This window comes from Arachis hypogaea, chromosome 12 (assembly GCF_003086295.3).
Source record: "Arachis hypogaea cultivar Tifrunner chromosome 12, arahy.Tifrunner.gnm2.J5K5, whole genome shotgun sequence".
Lineage (NCBI taxonomy): Eukaryota > Viridiplantae > Streptophyta > Magnoliopsida > Fabales > Fabaceae > Arachis > Arachis hypogaea.
Genome location: NC_092047.1, coordinates 76,790,023 through 76,810,758, shown reverse-complemented (window position 1 = coordinate 76,810,758; position 20,736 = coordinate 76,790,023).

Below are 20,736 nucleotides of genomic sequence, written 5' to 3'. Positions count from 1 at the left end.
AGATTGTTGGTATGAAGCAAGTTATGGTCACCTTGCAAATCTCAGTCAGGCAGATATAAAGTGATAATGGAGTTTTCGAAATTAAATAATAGAATAGGGATAGAGATACTTATGCAAATCATTGGTAGGAATTTCAGATAAGCGAATGGAGATGCTTTTCGTTCCTCTGAACCTCTGTTTTCCTGCTATCTTCATCCAATCAGTCTTACTCCCTTCCATGGCTGGCTTTATGTGATACATCACCACTGTCAATGGCTACTTTCGGTCATCTCACGGGAAAATGATCCAATGCCCTGTCACGGCACGGCTAATCGTCTGGAGGCATCACCCTTGTCAATGGCTTCATCATATCCTCTCAGTGAATAATATGCTCACGCACCCTGTCACGGCACGGCTATTCATCTGTCGGTTCTCGATCATGCCGGAATAGGATTTACTATCCTTTTGCGTCTGTCACTAACGCCCTGCAATCACGAGTTAGGAGCTCGTCACAGTCATTCAATCATTGAATCCTACTCGGAATACCACGGACAAGGTTTAGACCTTCCGGATTCTCTTGAATGCCGCCATCATTCTAGCTTACGCCACGAAGATTCTGGTTAGGAGATCTAAGAGATACTCATTCTAGCTTAATTCATGTAGAACAGAAGTGTTTGTCAGGCACGCGTTCATGATTTGAGAAGGATGATGAGCGTCACACATAATCATCACCTTCATCACGTTCTTGGGTGCGAATGGATATCTTAGAAAAGAAATAAGAAGAATTGAATAGAAAATAGTAGTACTTTGCATTAATCTTTGAGGAACAGCAGAGCTCCACACCTTAATCTATGGAGTGTAGAAACTCTACCGTATGAAAATACATAAGTGAAGGTCCAGGCATGGCCGAGATGGCCAGCCCCCTATTGTGATCTAAGATAGCATACCACTGATCAAAAGATGCCTAATACAATAGTAAAAGGTCCTATTTATAATAACTAGTCACTAGGGTTTACATGAGTAAGTAATTGATGCATAAATCCACTTCCGGGGCCCACTTGGTGTGTGTTTGGGCTGAGCTTAAGTGTAGCACGTGTAGAGGCCATTTGTGGAGTTGAACGCCAGTTTCTGTGCCAGTTTGGGCGTTCAACTCTGGTTTTGGATCCTTTTCTGGCGCTGGACGCCAGATTTGGGCAGAAGGCTGGCGTTGAATGCCAGTTTACGTCATCTATTCTTGGCCAAAGTATGGACTATTATATATTGCTGGAAATCCCTGGATGTCTACTTTCCAACGCAATTGGAAGCGCGCCATTTCGAGTTCTGTAGCTCCAGAAAATCCACTTTGAGTGCAGGGAGGTCAGAATCCAACAGCATCAGCAGTCCTTTTTCAACCTCTGAATCTGATTTCTGCTCAAGTCCCTCAATTTCAGCCAGAAAATACCTGAAATCACAGAAAAACACACAAACTCATAGTAAAGTCCAGAAATGTGAATTTAACATAAAAACTAATGAAAATATCCCTAAAAGTAACTAGATCCTACTAAAAACATACTAAAAACAATGCCAAAAAGCGTATAAATTATCCGCTCATCACAACACCAAACTTAAATTGTTGCTTGTCCCCAAGCAACTGAAAATCAAATAGGATAGAAAGAAGAGAATATACTATAAATTCCAAACTATCAATGAAACATGGCTCCAATCATATGAGCGGGACTTATAGCTTTTTGCCTCTTGAATAGTTTTGGCATCTCACTTTATCCATTGAGGTTTAGAATGATTGGCATCTATAGGAACTTCAGATTTCGAATAGTGTTATTGACTCTCCTAGTTCAGTATGATAATTCTTGAACACAGCTTCTTTATGAGTCTTGGCCGTGGCCCTAAGCACTTTGTTTTCCAGTATTACCACCGGATACATAAATGCCACAGACACATAATTGGGTGAACCTTTTCAGATTGTGACTCAGCTTTGCTAAAGTCCCCAATTAGAGGTGTCCAAGGTTCTTAAGCACACTCTTTTTTTTCTTTGGACCTTGACTTTAACCGCTCAGTCTCAAGTTTTCACTTGACACCTACACGCCACAAGCACATGGTTAGGGACAGCTTGGTTTAGCCGCTTAGACCAGGATTTTATTCCTTTAGGCCCTCCTATCCACTGATGCTCAAAGCCTTGGGATCCTTTTTCTTTGCCCTTGCCTTTTGGTTTTAAGGGTTATTGGCTTTTTCTGCTTGCTTTTTCTTTTTCTTTCTATTTTTTTTTCTATTTTTTTTTTCGCCCCCTTTTTTTTTTCTGCAAGCTTTGTTCTTTGCTGCTTTTTCTTGCTTCAAGAATCATTTTTATGATTTTTCAGAGTATCAAATAACATGTCTCCTAGTCATTATTCTTTCAAGAGCCAACATATTTAACATTCTTAAACAACAACTTCAAAAGATATATGCACTGTTCAAGCATACATTCAGAAAACAAGAAGCATTGTCACCACATCAATATAATTAAGCTAAGTTCAAGGATAAATTCGAAACTCATGTACTTCTTGTTCTTTTGAATTAAAACATTTTTCATTTAAGAGGGGTGATGGATTCATAGGACATTCATATCTTTAAGACAAAGTTACTAACCACTAATGATCATGTAATGAAGGCACAAACATAGATAAGCACATAACATAGAAAACGAAAAACAGAGAAAGCAAGAACAAGGAATGAATCCACCTTAGTGATGGTGGCGTTTCCTTCTTGAGGAACCAATGATGTCCTTAAGCTCTTCTATGTCTCTTCCTTGTCTTTGTTGCTCCTCCCTCATTGCTTTTTGATCTTCTCTTATTTCATGCAGCAGGATGGAGTGCTCTTGATGTTCCACCCTTAGTTGTCCCATATTGGAACTCAATTCTTCTAGGGAGGTGTTGATGTGCTCCCAATAGTTTTGTGGAGGAAAGTGCATTTGAGGCATTTCCGGAATCTCATGGTGATGAGCTTCTTGCGCCTCTTGAGCTCCATGACTGGGCTCTCTTGCTTGCTCCATCTTTTTCTTAGTGATGGGCTTGTCCTCTTTGATGAGGATATCTCCCTCTATGTCAATCCCAGCTGAATTGCATAGGTGGCAAATGAGGTGAGGAAAGGCTAACCTTGCCATAGTGGAGGACTTGTCAGCCACCTTGTAGAGTTCTTGAGGTATAATCTCATGAACTTCCACCTCTTCTCCAATCATGATGCTATGGATCATGATGGCCCGGTCTATAGTAACTTCAGACCGGTTGCTAGTGGGAATGATTGAGCATTGAATAAACTCCAACCATCCTCTAGCTATAGGCTTGAGGTCCAATCTTCTTAGTTGAACCGGCTTGCCTTTGGAGTCAATCTTCCATTGAGCTCCTTCTACACATATGTCCATAAGGACTTGGTCCAACCTTTGATCAAAGTTGACTCTCCTTGTGTAGGGGCGTGCGTTCTCTTCCATGTATGGCAAGTTGAACGCCAACCTCACATTTTCCGGACTAAAATCCAAGTATTTCCCCCGAACCATTGTAACATAGTTCTTTGGATCCGGGTTCTTACTTTGATCATGGTTCTTGGTGATCCATGCATTGGCATAGAACTCTTGAACCATTAAGATGCCGACTTGTTGGATGGGGTTTGTTAGAACTTCCCAACCTCTTCTTTGAATTTCATGTCGGATCTCCGGATACTCATTTCTTTTGAGTTTAAAAGGGACCTCAGGGATCACCTTCTTCTTGGCCACAACATCATAGAAGTGGTCTTGATGGGCTTTGGAGATGAACCTTTCCATCTCCCATGACTCGGATGTGGAAGCTTTTATCTTCCCTTTCCCTCTTCTAGAGGATTCTCCGGTCTTAGGTGCCATCAATGGTAATGGAAAAACAAAAAAACTATGCTTTTACCACACCAAACTTAGAATATTGCTCGCCCTCGAGCAATAAACAAAAGAATAGAAGAAGGAGAAGAAGAAATATGGAGAGGGAGAGGGATATGTGGTTTCGGCCAAGGAGAGTGTGGAGGGGTGTGTTGTGTGAATTTGATGAAGAAAGGAGGGCTTTATATAGGGAAGGGAGGGGGGTTAAGGTTCGGCCATATGGGTGGGTTTGGGTGGGAAATTGGTTTTGAATTTTGAAGGTAGGTGGAGTTTATGAGGTAGGTTTATTGGGAAGAGTGGGTGGATGTGAGTGGTGAAGGTTTAGTGGGGAAGAGAGATTGAGGTGATTGGTGAGGGGTTTTTAGGGAAGAGTGTTTATGGGGTTGTGTGAAAGAGAGTGGTGAGAAGAAGTGAGTGGAGGTAGGTGGGGATCCTGTGGGGTCCACAGATCCTGAGTGGATCCTGTGGGGTCCACAGATCCTGAGTGGATCCTGTGGGGTCCACAGATCCTAAGATGATCCTGTGGGGTCCACAGATCCTGAGGTGTCAAGGCATTTACATCCCTGCACCATTAGGCATGTAAAAATGCCTTTGTACCCAACTCTAGGCGTTCAGCGCCAGGTTGGTGGCCATTTTGGGCGTTCAACGCCCATCTGTGTGCCATTTCTGGCGTTGAACGCCAGAACCATGCCTGTTCTGGCGTTCATCGCCCAGAAGTTGCCCATTTTGGGCGTTCAGCGCCAGAACCATGCTCTGTTCTGGCGCTGAATGCCAGACAGATGCTCCTCCAGGGTGTGATTTTTCTTCTGCTGTTTTTTGATTCCGTTTTCAATTTTTATATTTATTTTGTGACTCCACATGATCATGAACCTAAGAAAACATGAAAAATAAGAATTAGATAAACATTGGGTTGCCTCCCAACAAGCGCTTCTTTAATGTCAATAGCTTGACAGTGGGCTCTCATGGAGCCTCACAGATGTGCAGAGCTTTGTTGAGACTCTCCGACACCAAACTTAGAGTTTGGATATGGGAGTTCAACACCAAACTTAGAGTTTGGTTGTGGCCTCCCAACACCAAACTTAGAGTTTGACTGTGGGGGCTCTGGTTGACTCTGCTTGGAGAGAAGCTTTTGCTGCTTCCTCTCCATGGTTGCAGAGGGAGATCCTTGAGTTTTGAATACAAGGGAGTTCTCATTCCATTGAAGGAATATTTCTCCTCTGTCAACATCAATCACAGCTCTTGCTGTGGCCAGGAAAGGTCTTCCTAGGATGATGGATTCATCCTCTTTCTTTCCAGTATCCAGGACTATGAAATCAGCAGGGATGTAAAGGCCTTCAACCTTTATTAATACATCTTCTACTTGTCCATAAGCCTGTTTTCTTGAGCTGTCTGCCATCTCTAGTGAGATTTTAGCAGCTTGCACCCCATAGATTTCCAGTTTCTCTATCACAGAGAGGGGCATGAGGTTTATTCCTGAACCAAGGTCACATAGAACCTTAAAGATCATGGTGCCTATGGTACAGGGTATTATGAACTTTCCAGGATCCTGTCTCTTCTGAGGCAATGTCAGTTGATCCAGATCACTTAGTTCATTGATGAACAAGGGAGGTTCAACTTCCCAAGCATCAATGCCAAACAATTTGGCATTCAGCTTCATGATTGTACCAAGAAACTTGGCAGTTTGCTCTTCAGTGACATCCTCATTCTCTTCAGAAGAGGAATACTCATCAGAGCTCATGAAGGGCATAAGGAGGTTCAATGGAATCTCTATGGTCTCTAGATGAGCCTCAGAGTCCTTTGGTTCCCCAGAGGGAAGCTCCTTATTGATCACTGGACGTCCCAGGAGGTCCTCCTCCTTGGGATTCACGTCCTCTCCTCTCCTCAGAGGTTCGGCCATGGCGCTTATGTCAATGGCCTTGCACTATCCTTTTGGGTTCTCTTCTGTATTGCTTGGGAGAGTACTAGGAGGGATTTCAGTGATCCTTTTACTCAGCTGGCCCACTTGTGCTTCCAGATTTCTAATGGAAGACCTTGTTTCATTCATGAAACTTACAGTGGCCTTAGATAGATCAGAGACTAGATTTGCTAAATTAGAAGTATTTTGTTCAGAGTTCTCTGTCTGTTGCTGAGTTGATGATGGAAAAGGTTTGCTATTGCTAAACCTGTTTCTTCCACCATTATTAAAGCCTTGTTGGGGCTTTTGATCCTTCCATGAGAAATTTGGATGATTTCTCCATGTTGAGTTATAGGTGTTTCCATAAGGTTCACCTAAGTAATTCACCTCTGCTATTGCAGGGTTCTCAGGATCATAGACTTCTTCTTCAGGAGAAGCCTCTTGAGTACTGTTGGATGCAGCTTGCATTCCATGCAGACTCTGAGAGATCATATTGACTTGCTGAGTCAATATTTTGTTCTGAGCCAATATGGCATTCAGAGTATCAACCTCAAGAACTCCCTTCTTCATAGGCGTCCCATTGCTCACAGGATTCCTTTCAGAAGTGTACATGAACTGGTTATTAGCAACCATGTCAATGAGTTCTTGAGCTTCTGCAGGCGTTTTCTTTAGGTGAATGGATCCACCTGCAGAAGTATCCAATGACATCTTAGATAACTCAGACAGACCATCATAGAATATATCCAGGATGGTCCATTCTGAAAGCATGTCAGAAGGACACTTTTTGGTCAACTGTTTGTATCTTTCCCAAGCTTCATAGAGAGATTCACCTTCTTTCTGCCTGAAGGTTTGAACATCAGCTCTAAGCTTGCTCAGCTTTTGAGGAGGAAAGTACTTGGCTAAGAAAGCCGTGACCAGCTTATCCCAAGAGTTCAGGCTGTCTTTAGGTTGAGAATCCAACCATAATCTAGCTCTGTCTCTTACAGCAAAAGGGAAAAGCATGAGCCTGTAGACTTCAGGATCTATTCCATTGGTCTTAACAGTATCACATATCTGCAAGAATTCAGTTAAGAACTGAAAAGGATCTTCAGATGGAAGTCCATGAAACTTGCAGTTCTGCTGCATCAGAGAAACTAATTGAGGTTTCAGCTCAAAGTTGTTTGCTCCAATGGCAGGAATGGAGATGCTTCTTCCATGTAAATTGGAATTAGGTGCAGTGAAGTCACCAAGCATCTTTCTTACATTATTATTATTTTCGGCTGCCATCTCCTCTGCCTGTTCGAAAATTTCTGAAAGGTTATCTCTAGATTGTTGTATTTTAGCTTCTCTTAATTTTCTCTTCAGAGTCCTTTCAGGTTCTGGATCTGCTTCCACAAGAATGTTCTTATCCTTGCTCCTGCTCATATGACAAGGAAGAATGGCCAGAAAAATGATAATAATAATAGAGATCCTTTATACCACAGTATAGGGATCCCTTTGTGAGTGGAAGAAAAGAAGGAGATAAAGGATGTGATGTAAAGGAAGAAACACAACTGTACCAATGGAAGAGATGTGAGATGAGATGTTAGGATATGAATGAATAAATAGAATAGGATGAGAGAGAAGGAGGGAATTTTCGAAAATTATTTTTTGAAAAGGAGTTAGTGATTTTTGAAAATGGTTTTTGAAAAATTGTTAGTAATTTTCGAAAATTAAGTTTTAAAAATTAAAATAATTAATAAATTAAAAAGAAATTTTGAAAAAGGGGAGAGATATTTTCGAAAATTAGAAAGAGAGAGTTAGTTAGGTGGTTTTGAAAAAGATAAGAAACAAACAAAAAGTTAGTTAGTTAGTTGAAACAAATTTTGAAAAGATAAGAAGTTAGGAAGTTAGAAAAGATATTTTGAAATCATATTTTGAAAAAGATAAGATAAGAAGATATTTTTGAAAAGATATGATAGAAATTAGTTTTGAAAAAGATCTGATTTTTAAAATCTCAATCAGTGACTTGATTCATAAGAAATCACAAGATATGATTCTAGAACTTAAAGTTTGAATCTTTCTTAACAAGCAAGTAACAAACTTGAAATTTTTGAATCAAAACATTAATTGATTAGTTATTTTCGAAAATTTTATTAAAAATAAGAAAAAGATTTTTGAAAAATATTTTTTTTTTGAAATTTTCGAAAATAACTAATAATTTTGAAAAAGATTTGATTTTTGAAAAAGATTTTGAAAAAGATAAGATTTTCAAATTGAAAATTTGATTTGACTCATGAGAAACAATTTGATTTTAAAAATTTTTGAAAAAGTCAATCCAAATTTTCGAATTTGATGAGAGAAAAGAGGAAAGATATATTTTTTTTTTCGATTTTTGAAATTTTTATGAAACACATGAAAATTATGCAATGCATGAAATTTTTAGATCAAAACAATGAATGCATGCATGAATGATATGAATGTCAAGATGAACACCAAGAACACTATGAAGAACATGATGAACATCAAGAACATATTTTTGAAAAATGTTTAATGCAAAGAAAACATGCAAGACACCAAACTTAGAATTCTTTAATGCTTAGGCACTAAGAATTCAAAAATGCATATGATAAACATGAAAAGACACAAAACAAAAAATCATCAAGATCAAACAAGAAGACTTACCAAGAACAACTTGAAGATCATGAAGAACACTATGAATGCATGAAATTTTCGAAAAATGCAAGATGCACATGCAATTGACACCAAACTTATGATATGACTCAAGACTCAAACAAGAAATATGAAATATTTTTTATTTTTATGATTTTCTAATTTTTTTGGATTTTTTTTTTTCGAAAATTATATGAAAAAAGAAAAAATAAGGATTCCAAAATTTTTAATATGAATTCCAGGAATCTTGCCATGTTAGTCTAAAGCTTCAGTCCAGGAATTAGACATGGCTCACTAGCCAGCCAAGCTTTCAAAGAAAGCTCCAGTCCAAAACACTAGACATGGCCAATGGCCAGCCAAGCTTCAGCAGGTAAATCAGAAACAGTAGCAGGTGGATTAACTCCAACTAGCTTGCTCTTGATAACAAATTGCTGCCTCAGTCCAAATAAATTTAGACATGGCTTTACAGCCAGCCAGGCTGCAACATATAATTACATGGGCTGGAGTGATTAGTTGAATACCAATCCCAAAGTAGTTTGGGTATGGCTTTACAGCCAGATATGATTCAACATATTTCATGAAACACTAGAATTCATTCTTAAAAATTTTTGAAGCCATAGAATAATTTATTTTTGAAAACATTTTTATTTTTTTCGAAAACAGATGAGAAAATTTTAGAAATATTTTTGAAAAATTTTTTAAAATAAAATAAAAAGAAAATTACCTAATCTGAGCAACAAGATGAACCGTCAGTTGTCCACACACGAACAATCCCCGGCAACGGCGCCAAAAACTTGGTGCACGAAATTGTGATGTCCAGGCTCGAACAATCCCTGGTAATGGCTCCAAAGCTTGGTGCTTTGATCTTAATTCATAATTGTCACAACTTTGATACAACTAACCAGCAAGTGCACTGGGTCGTCCAAGTAATACCTTACGTGAGTAAGGGTCGAATCCCACGGAGATTGTTGGTATGAAGCAAGTTATGGTCACCTTGCAAATCTCAGTCAGGCAGATATAAAGTGATAATGGAGTTTTCGAAATTAAATAATAGAATAGGGATAGAGATACTTATGCAAATCATTGGTAGGAATTTCAGATAAGCGAATGGAGATGCTTTTCGTTCCTCTGAACCTCTGTTTTCCTGATATCTTCATCCAATCAGTCTTACTCCCTTCCATGGCTGGCTTTATGTGATACATCACCACTGTCAATGGCTACTTTCGGTCATCTCACGGGAAAATGATCCAATGCCCTGTCACGGCACGGCTAATCGTCTGGAGACATCACCCTTGTCAATGGCTTCATCTTATCCTCTCAGTGAATAATATGCTCACGCACCCTGTCACGGCACGGCTATTCATCTGTCGGTTCTCGATCATGCCGGAATAGGATTTACTATCCTTTTGCGTCTGTCACTAACGCCCTGCAATCACGAGTTAGGAGCTCGTCACAGTCATTCAATCATTGAATCCTACTCGGAATACCACGGACAAGGTTTAGACCTTCCGAATTCTCTTGAATGCCGCCATCATTCTAGCTTACGCCACGAAGATTCTGGTTAGGAGATCTAAGAGATACTCATTCTAGCTTAATTCATGTAGAACAGAAGTGTTTGTCAGGCACGCGTTCATGATTTGAGAAGGATGATGAGCGTCACACATAATCATCACCTTCATCACGTTCTTGGGTGCGAATGGATATCTTAGAAAAGAAATAAGAAGAATTGAATAGAAAATAGTAGTACTTTGCATTAATCTTTGAGGAACAGCAGAGCTCCACACCTTAATCTATGGAGTGTAGAAACTCTACCGTATGAAAATACATAAGTGAAGGTCCAGGCATGGCCGAGATGGCCAGCCCCCTATTGTGATCTAAGATAGCATACCACTGATCAAAAGATGCCTAATACAATAGTAAAAGGTCCTATTTATAATAACTAGTCACTAGGGTTTACATGAGTAAGTAATTGATGCATAAATCCACTTCCGGGGCCCACTTGGTGTGTGTTTGGGCTGAGCTTAAGTGTAGCACGTGTAGAGGCCATTTGTGGAGTTGAACGCCAGTTTCTGTGCCAGTTTGGGCGTTCAACTCTGGTTTTGGATCCTTTTCTGGCGCTGGACGCCAGATTTGGGCAGAAGGCTGGCGTTGAATGCCAGTTTACGTCGTCTATTCTTGGCCAAAGTATGGACTATTATATATTGCTGGAAAGCCCTGGATGTCTACTTTCCAACGCAATTGGAAGCGCGCCATTTCGAGTTCTGTAGCTCCAGAAAATCCACTTTGAGTGCAGGGAGGTCAGAATCCAACAGCATCAGCAGTCCTTTTTCAACCTCTGAATCTGATTTCTGCTCAAGTCCCTCAATTTCAGCCAGAAAATACCTGAAATCACAGAAAAACACACAAACTCATAGTAAAGTCCAGAAATGTGAATTTAACATAAAAACTAATGAAAATATCCCTAAAAGTAACTAGATCCTACTAAAAACATACTAAAAACAATGCCAAAAAGCGTATAAATTATCCGCTCATCACAACACCAAACTTAAATTGTTGCTTGTCCCCAAGCAACTGAAAATCAAATAGGATAGAAAGAAGAGAATATACTATAAATTCCAAACTATCAATGAAACATGGCTCCAATCATATGAGCGGGACTTATAGCTTTTTGCCTCTTGAATAGTTTTGGCATCTCACTTTATCCATTGAGGTTTAGAATGATTGGCATCTATAGGAACTTCAGATTTCGAATAGTGTTATTGACTCTCCTAGTTCAGTATGATAATTCTTGAACACAGCTTCTTTATGAGTCTTGGCCGTGGCCCTAAGCACTTTGTTTTCCAGTATTACCACCGGATACATAAATGCCACAGACACATAATTGGGTGAACCTTTTCAGATTGTGACTCAGCTTTGCTAAAGTCCCCAATTAGAGGTGTCCAAGGTTCTTAAGCACACTCTTTTTTTTCTTTGGACCTTGACTTTAACCGCTCAGTCTCAAGTTTTCACTTGACACCTACACGCCACAAGCACATGGTTAGGGACAGCTTGGTTTAGCCGCTTAGACCAGGATTTTATTCCTTTAGGCCCTCCTATCCACTGATGCTCAAAGCCTTGGGATCCTTTTTCTTTGCCCTTGCCTTTTGGTTTTAAGGGTTATTGGCTTTTTCTGCTTGCTTTTTCTTTTTCTTTCTATTTTTTTTTCTATTTTTTTTTCGCCCCCTTTTTTTTTCTGCAAGCTTTGTTCTTTGCTGCTTTTTCTTGCTTCAAGAATCATTTTTATGATTTTTCAGAGTATCAAATAACATGTCTCCTAGTCATTATTCTTTCAAGAGCCAACATATTTAACATTCTTAAACAACAACTTCAAAAGATATATGCACTGTTCAAGCATACATTCAGAAAACAAGAAGCATTGTCACCACATCAATATAATTAAGCTAAGTTCAAGGATAAATTCGAAACTCATGTACTTCTTGTTCTTTTGAATTAAAACATTTTTCATTTAAGAGGGGTGATGGATTCATAGGACATTCATATCTTTAAGACAAAGTTACTAACCACTAATGATCATGTAATGAAGGCACAAACATAGATAAGCACATAACATAGAAAACGAAAAACAGAGAAAGCAAGAACAAGGAATGAATCCACCTTAGTGATGGTGGCGTTTCCTTCTTGAGGAACCAATGATGTCCTTAAGCTCTTCTATGTCTCTTCCTTGTCTTTGTTGCTCCTCCCTCATTGCTTTTTGATCTTCTCTTATTTCATGCAGCAGGATGGAGTGCTCTTGATGTTCCACCCTTAGTTGTCCCATATTGGAACTCAATTCTTCTAGGGAGGTGTTGATGTGCTCCCAATAGTTTTGTGGAGGAAAGTGCATTTGAGGCATTTCCGGAATCTCATGGTGATGAGCTTCTTGCGCCTCTTGAGCTCCATGACTGGGCTCTCTTGCTTGCTCCATCTTTTTCTTAGTGATGGGCTTGTCCTCTTTGATGAGGATATCTCCCTCTATGTCAATCCCAGCTGAATTGCATAGGTGGCAAATGAGGTGAGGAAAGGCTAACCTTGCCATAGTGGAGGACTTGTCAGCCACCTTGTAGAGTTCTTGAGGTATAATCTCATGAACTTCCACCTCTTCTCCAATCATGATGCTATGGATCATGATGGCCCGGTCTATAGTAACTTCAGACCGGTTGCTAGTGGGAATGATTGAGCATTGAATAAACTCCAACCATCCTCTAGCTATAGGCTTGAGGTCCAATCTTCTTAGTTGAACCGGCTTGCCTTTGGAGTCAATCTTCCATTGAGCTCCTTCTACACATATGTCCATAAGGACTTGGTCCAACCTTTGATCAAAGTTGACTCTCCTTGTGTAGGGGCGTGCGTTCTCTTCCATGTATGGCAAGTTGAACGCCAACCTCACATTTTCCGGACTATAATCCAAGTATTTCCCCCGAACCATTGTAACATAGTTCTTTGGATCCGGGTTCTTACTTTGATCATGGTTCTTGGTGATCCATGCATTGGCATAGAACTCTTGAACCATTAAGATGCCGACTTGTTGGATGGGGTTTGTTAGAACTTCCCAACCTCTTCTTTGAATTTCATGTCGGATCTCCGGATACTCATTTCTTTTGAGTTTAAAAGGGACCTCAGGGATCACCTTCTTCTTGGCCACAACATCATAGAAGTGGTCTTGATGGGCTTTGGAGATGAACCTTTCCATCTCCCATGACTCGGATGTGGAAGCTTTTATCTTCCCTTTCCCTCTTCTAGAGGATTCTCCGGTCTTAGGTGCCATCAATGGTAATGGAAAAACAAAAAAACTATGCTTTTACCACACCAAACTTAGAATATTGCTCGCCCTCGAGCAATAAACAAAAGAATAGAAGAAGGAGAAGAAGAAATATGGAGAGGGAGAGGGATATGTGGTTTCGGCCAAGGAGAGTGTGGAGGGGTGTGTTGTGTGAATTTGATGAAGAAAGGAGGGCTTTATATAGGGAAGGGAGGGGGGGTTAAGGTTCGGCCATATGGGTGGGTTTGGGTGGGAAATTGGTTTTGAATTTTGAAGGTAGGTGGAGTTTATGAGGTAGGTTTATTGGGAAGAGTGGGTGGATGTGAGTGGTGAAGGTTTAGTGGGGAAGAGAGATTGAGGTGATTGGTGAGGGGTTTTTAGGGAAGAGTGTTTATGGGGTTGTGTGAAAGAGAGTGGTGAGAAGAAGTGAGTGGAGGTAGGTGGGGATCCTGTGGGGTCCACAGATCCTGAGTGGATCCTGTGGGGTCCACAGATCCTGAGTGGATCCTGTGGGGTCCACAGATCCTGAGTGGATCCTGTGGGGTCCACAGATCCTGAGATGATCCTGTGGGGTCCACAGATCCTGAGGTGTCAAGGCATTTACATCCCTGCACCATTAGGCATGTAAAAATGCCTTTGTACCCAACTCTGGGCGTTCAGCGCCAGGTTGGTGGCCATTTTGGGCGTTCAACGCCCATCTGTGTGCCATTTCTGGCGTTGAACGCCAGAACCATGCCTGTTCTGGCGTTCAGCGCCCAGAAGTTGCCCATTTTGGGCGTTCAGCGCCAGAACCATGCTCTGTTCTGGCGCTGAATGCCAGACAGATGCTCCTCCAGGGTGTGATTTTTCTTCTGCTGTTTTTTGATTCCGTTTTCAATTTTTATATTTATTTTGTGACTCCACATGATCATGAACCTAAGAAAACATGAAAAATAAGAATTAGATAAACATTGGGTTGCCTCCCAACAAGCGCTTCTTTAATGTCAATAGCTTGACAGTGGGCTCTCATGGAGCCTCACAGATGTGCAGAGCTTTGTTGAGACTCTCCGACACCAAACTTAGAGTTTGGATATGGGAGTTCAACACCAAACTTAGAGTTTGGTTGTGGCCTCCCAACACCAAACTTAGAGTTTGACTGTGGGGGCTCTGGTTGACTCTGCTTGGAGAGAAGCTTTTGCTGCTTCCTCTCCATGGTTGCAGAGGGAGATCCTTGAGTTTTGAATACAAGGGAGTTCTCATTCCATTGAAGGAATATTTCTCCTCTGTCAACATCAATCACAGCTCTTGCTGTGGCCAGGAAAGGTCTTCCTAGGATGATGGATTCATCCTCTTTCTTTCCAGTATCCAGGACTATGAAATCAGCAGGGATGTAAAGGCCTTCAACCTTTATTAATACATCTTCTACTTGTCCATAAGCCTGTTTTCTTGAGCTGTCTGCCATCTCTAGTGAGATTTTAGCAGCTTGCACCCCATAGATTTCCAGTTTCTCTATCACAGAGAGGGGCATGAGGTTTATTCCTGAACCAAGGTCACATAGAACCTTAAAGATCATGGTGCCTATGGTACAGGGTATTATGAACTTTCCAGGATCCTGTCTCTTCTGAGGCAATGTCAGTTGATCCAGATCACTTAGTTCATTGATGAACAAGGGAGGTTCAACTTCCCAAGCATCAATGCCAAATAATTTGGCATTCAGCTTCATGATTGTACCAAGAAACTTGGCAGTTTGCTCTTCAGTGACATCCTCATTCTCTTCAGAAGAGGAATACTCATCAGAGCTCATGAAGGGCATAAGGAGGTTCAATGGAATCTCTATGGTCTCTAGATGAGCCTCAGAGTCCTTTGGTTCCCCAGAAGGAAGCTCCTTATTGATCACTGGACGTCCCAGGAGGTCCTCCTCCTTGGGATTCACGTCCTCTCCTCTCCTCAGAGGTTCGGCCATGGCGCTTATGTCAATGGCCTTGCACTATCCTTTTGGGTTCTCTTCTGTATTGCTTGGGAGAGTACTAGGAGGGATTTCAGTGATCCTTTTACTCAGCTGGCCCACTTGTGCTTCCAGATTTCTAATGGAAGACCTTGTTTCATTCATGAAACTTACAGTGGCCTTAGATAGATCAGAGACTAGATTTGCTAAATTAGAAGCATTTTGTTCAGAGTTCTCTGTCTGTTGCTGAGTTGATGATGGAAAAGGTTTGCTATTGCTAAACCTGTTTCTTCCACCATTATTAAAGCCTTGTTGGGGCTTTTGATCCTTCCATGAGAAATTTGGATGATTTCTCCATGTTGAGTTATAGGTGTTTCCATAAGGTTCACCTAAGTAATTCACCTCTGCTATTGCAGGGTTCTCAGGATCATAGACTTCTTCTTCAGGAGAAGCCTCTTGAGTACTGTTGGATGCAGCTTGCATTCCATGCAGACTCTGAGAGATCATATTGACTTGCTGAGTCAATATTTTGTTCTGAGCCAATATGGCATTCAGAGTATCAACCTCAAGAACTCCCTTCTTCATAGGCGTCCCATTGCTCACAGGATTCCTTTCAGAAGTGTACATGAACTGGTTATTAGCAACCATGTCAATGAGTTCTTGAGCTTCTGCAGGCGTTTTCTTTAGGTGAATGGATCCACCTGCAGAAGTATCCAATGACATCTTAGATAACTCAGACAGACCATCATAGAATATATCCAGGATGGTCCATTCTGAAAGCATGTCAGAAGGACACTTTTTGGTCAACTGTTTGTATCTTTCCCAAGCTTCATAGAGAGATTCACCTTCTTTCTGCCTGAAGGTTTGAACATCAGCTCTAAGCTTGCTCAGCTTTTGAGGAGGAAAGTACTTGGCTAAGAAAGCCGTGACCAGCTTATCCCAAGAGTTCAGGCTGTCTTTAGGTTGAGAATCCAACCATAATCTAGCTCTGTCTCTTACAGCAAAAGGGAAAAGCATGAGCCTGTAGACTTCAGGATCTATTCCATTGGTCTTAACAGTATCACATATCTGCAAGAATTCAGTTAAGAACTGAAAAGGATCTTCAGATGGAAGTCCATGAAACTTGCAGTTCTGCTGCATCAGAGAAACTAATTGAGGTTTCAGCTCAAAGTTGTTTGCTCCAATGGCAGGAATGGAGATGCTTCTTCCATGTAAATTGGAATTAGGTGCAGTGAAGTCACCAAGCATCTTTCTTACATTATTATTATTTTCGGCTGCCATCTCCTCTGCCTGTTCGAAAATTTCTGAAAGGTTATCTCTAGATTGTTGTATTTTAGCTTCTCTTAATTTTCTCTTCAGAGTCCTTTCAGGTTCTGGATCTGCTTCCACAAGAATGTTCTTATCCTTGCTCCTGCTCATATGACAAGGAAGAATGGCCAGAAAAATGATAATAATAATAGAGATCCTTTATACCACAGTATAGGGATCCCTTTGTGAGTGGAAGAAAAGAAGGAGATAAAGGATGTGATGTAAAGGAAGAAACACAACTGTACCAATGGAAGAGATGTGAGATGAGATGTTAGGATATGAATGAATAAATAGAATAGGATGAGAGAGAAGGAGGGAATTTTCGAAAATTATTTTTTTGAAAAGGAGTTAGTGATTTTTGAAAATGGTTTTTGAAAAATTGTTAGTAATTTTCGAAAATTAAGTTTTAAAAATTAAAATAATTAATAAATTAAAAAGAAATTTTGAAAAAGGGGAGAGATATTTTCGAAAATTAGAAAGAGAGAGTTAGTTAGGTGGTTTTGAAAAAGATAAGAAACAAACAAAAAGTTAGTTAGTTAGTTGAAACAAATTTTGAAAAGATAAGAAGTTAGGAAGTTAGAAAAGATATTTTGAAATCATATTTTGAAAAAGATAAGATAAGAAGATATTTTTGAAAAGATATGATAGAAATTAGTTTTGAAAAAGATCTGATTTTTAAAATCTCAATCAGTGACTTGATTCATAAGAAATCACAAGATATGATTCTAGAACTTAAAGTTTGAATCTTTCTTAACAAGCAAGTAACAAACTTGAAATTTTTGAATCAAAACATTAATTGATTAGTTATTTTCGAAAATTTTATTAAAAATAAGAAAAAGATTTTTGAAAAATATTTTTTTTTTTGAAATTTTCGAAAATAACTAATAATTTTGAAAAAGATTTGATTTTTGAAAAAGATTTTGAAAAAGATAAGATTTTCAAATTGAAAATTTGATTTGACTCATGAGAAACAATTTGATTTTAAAAATTTTTGAAAAAGTCAATCCAAATTTTCGAATTTGATGAGAGAAAAGAGGAAAGATATATTTTTTTTTTCGATTTTTGAAATTTTTATGAAACACATGAAAATTATGCAATGCATGAAATTTTTAGATCAAAACAATGAATGCATGCATGAATGATATGAATGTCAAGATGAACACCAAGAACACTATGAAGAACATGATGAACATCAAGAACATATTTTTGAAAAATGTTTAATGCAAAGAAAACATGCAAGACACCAAACTTAGAATTCTTTAATGCTTAGGCACTAAGAATTCAAAAATGCATATGATAAACATGAAAAGACACAAAACAAAAAATCATCAAGATCAAACAAGAAGACTTACCAAGAACAACTTGAAGATCATGAAGAACACTATGAATGCATGAAATTTTCGAAAAATGCAAGATGCACATGCAATTGACACCAAACTTATGATATGACTCAAGACTCAAACAAGAAATATGAAATATTTTTTATTTTTATGATTTTCTAATTTTTTTGGATTTTTTTTTTCGAAAATTATATGAAAAAAGAAAAAATAAGGATTCCAAAATTTTTAATATGAATTCCAGGAATCTTGCCATGTTAGTCTAAAGCTTCAGTCCAGGAATTAGACATGGCTCACTAGCCAGCCAAGCTTTCAAAGAAAGCTCCAGTCCAAAACACTAGACATGGCCAATGGCCAGCCAAGCTTCAGCAGGTAAATCAGAAACAGTAGCAGGTGGATTAACTCCAACTAGCTTGCTCTTGATAACAAATTGCTGCCTCAGTCCAAATAAATTTAGACATGGCTTTACAGCCAGCCAGGCTGCAACATATAATTACATGGGCTGGAGTGATTAGTTGAATACCAATCCCAAAGTAGTTTGGGTATGGCTTTACAGCCAGATATGATTCAACATATTTCATGAAACACTAGAATTCATTCTTAAAAATTTTTGAAGCCATAGAATAATTTATTTTTGAAAACATTTTTATTTTTTTCGAAAACAGATGAGAAAATTTTAGAAATATTTTTGAAAAATTTTTGAAAATAAAATAAAAAGAAAATTACCTAATCTGAGCAACAAGATGAACCGTCAGTTGTCCACACACGAACAATCCCCGGCAACGGCGCCAAAAACTTGGTGCACGAAATTGTGATGTCCAGGCTCGAACAATCCCTGGTAATGGCTCCAAAGCTTGGTGCTTTGATCTTAATTCATAATTGTCACAACTTTGATACAACTAACCAGCAAGTGCACTGGGTCGTCCAAGTAATACCTTACGTGAGTAAGGGTCGAATCCCACGGAGATTGTTGGTATGAAGCAAGTTATGGTCACCTTGCAAATCTCAGTCAGGCAGATATAAAGTGATAATGGAGTTTTCGAAATTAAATAATAGAATAGGGATAGAGATACTTATGCAAATCATTGGTAGGAATTTCAGATAAGCGAATGGAGATGCTTTTCGTTCCTCTGAACCTCTGTTTTCCTGATATCTTCATCCAATCAGTCTTACTCCCTTCCATGGCTGGCTTTATGTGATACATCACCACTGTCAATGGCTACTTTCGGTCATCTCACGGGAAAATGATCCAATGCCCTGTCACGGCACGGCTAATCGTCTGGAGACATCACCCTTGTCAATGGCTTCATCTTATCCTCTCAGTGAATAATATGCTCACGCACCCTGTCACGGCATGGCTATTCATCTGTCGGTTCTCGATCATGCCGGAATAGGATTTACTATCCTTTTGCGTCTGTCACTAACGCCCTGCAATCGCGAGTTAGGAGCTCGTCACAGTCATTCAATCATTGAATCCTACTCGGAATACCACGGACAAGGTTTAGACCTTCCGGATTCTCTTGAATGCCGCCATCATTCTAGCTTACGCCATGAAGATTCTGGTTAGGAGATCTAAGAGATACTCATTCTAGCTTAATTCATGTAGAACAGAAGTGTTTGTCAGGCACGCGTTCATGATTTGAGAAGGATGATGAGCGTCACACATAATCATCACCTTCATCACGTTCTTGGGTGCGAATGGATATCTTAGAAAAGAAATAAGAAGAATTGAATAGAAAATAGTAGTACTTTGCATTAATCTTTGAGGAACAGCAGAGCTCCACACCTTAATCTATGGAGTGTAGAAACTCTACCGTATGAAAATACATAAGTGAAGGTCCAGGCATGGCCGAGATGGCCAGCCCCCTATTGTGATCTAAGATAGCATACCACTGATCAAAAGATGCCTAATACAATAGTAAAAGGTCCTATTTATAATAACTAGTCACTAGGGTTTACATGAGTAAGTAATTGATGCATAAATCCACTTCCGGGGCCCACTTGGTGTGTGTTTGGGCTGAGCTTAAGTGTAGCACGTGTAGAGGCCATTTGTGGAGTTGAACGCCAGTTTCTGTGCCAGTTTGGGCGTTCAACTCTGGTTTTGGATCCTTTTCTGGCGCTGGACGCCAGATTTGGGCAGAAGGCTGGCGTTGAATGCCAGTTTACGTCGTCTATTCTTGGCCAAAGTATGGACTATTATATATTGCTGGAAAGCCCTGGATGTCTACTTTCCAACGCAATTGGAAGCGCGCCATTTCGAGTTCTGTAGCTCCAGAAAATCCACTTTGAGTGCAGGGAGGTCAGAATCCAACAGCATCAGCAGTCCTTTTTCAACCTCTGAATCTGATTTCTGCTCAAGTCCCTCAATTTCAGCCAGAAAATACCTGAAATCACAGAAAAACACACAAACTCATAGTAAAGTCCAGAAATGTGAATTTAACATAAAAACTAATGAAAATATCCCTAAAAGTAACTAGATCCTACTAAAAACATACTAAAAACAATGCCAAAAAGCGTATAAATTATCCGCTCATCAATTTACAAGGATGACCATAGCTTGCTTCAAGCCAACAATCTCCGTGGGATCGACCCTTACTCACATAAGGTATTACTTGGACGATCCAGTGCACTTGCTGGTTAGTTGCACTGGAGTTGTGAAAAGTGTGAATCACAATTCCGTGCACCAATACATTGCATAAAGAATGAGTGGAACACCAAACTTAGTGTGACACTTTCACTTGGAATTTATGCAAGTATCCAGTAAAGAATGGAAGCAAATTTTGTTGCATAGAAACACCAAACTTAGAATGCAACCATATGTCAATTTATTTGAACTAAAACTAAACAAAGGGAACTATTATATGTTAAATACAATCACCAAGCAAAGAATCTGTCATGAATAAGGATTTCTTGGTGAGGTATTTAACAAAAATAGTTAAGGAGCAAAATAAATGAAAACATAAACGACAAAGAATTGATTAAAACAAAGAT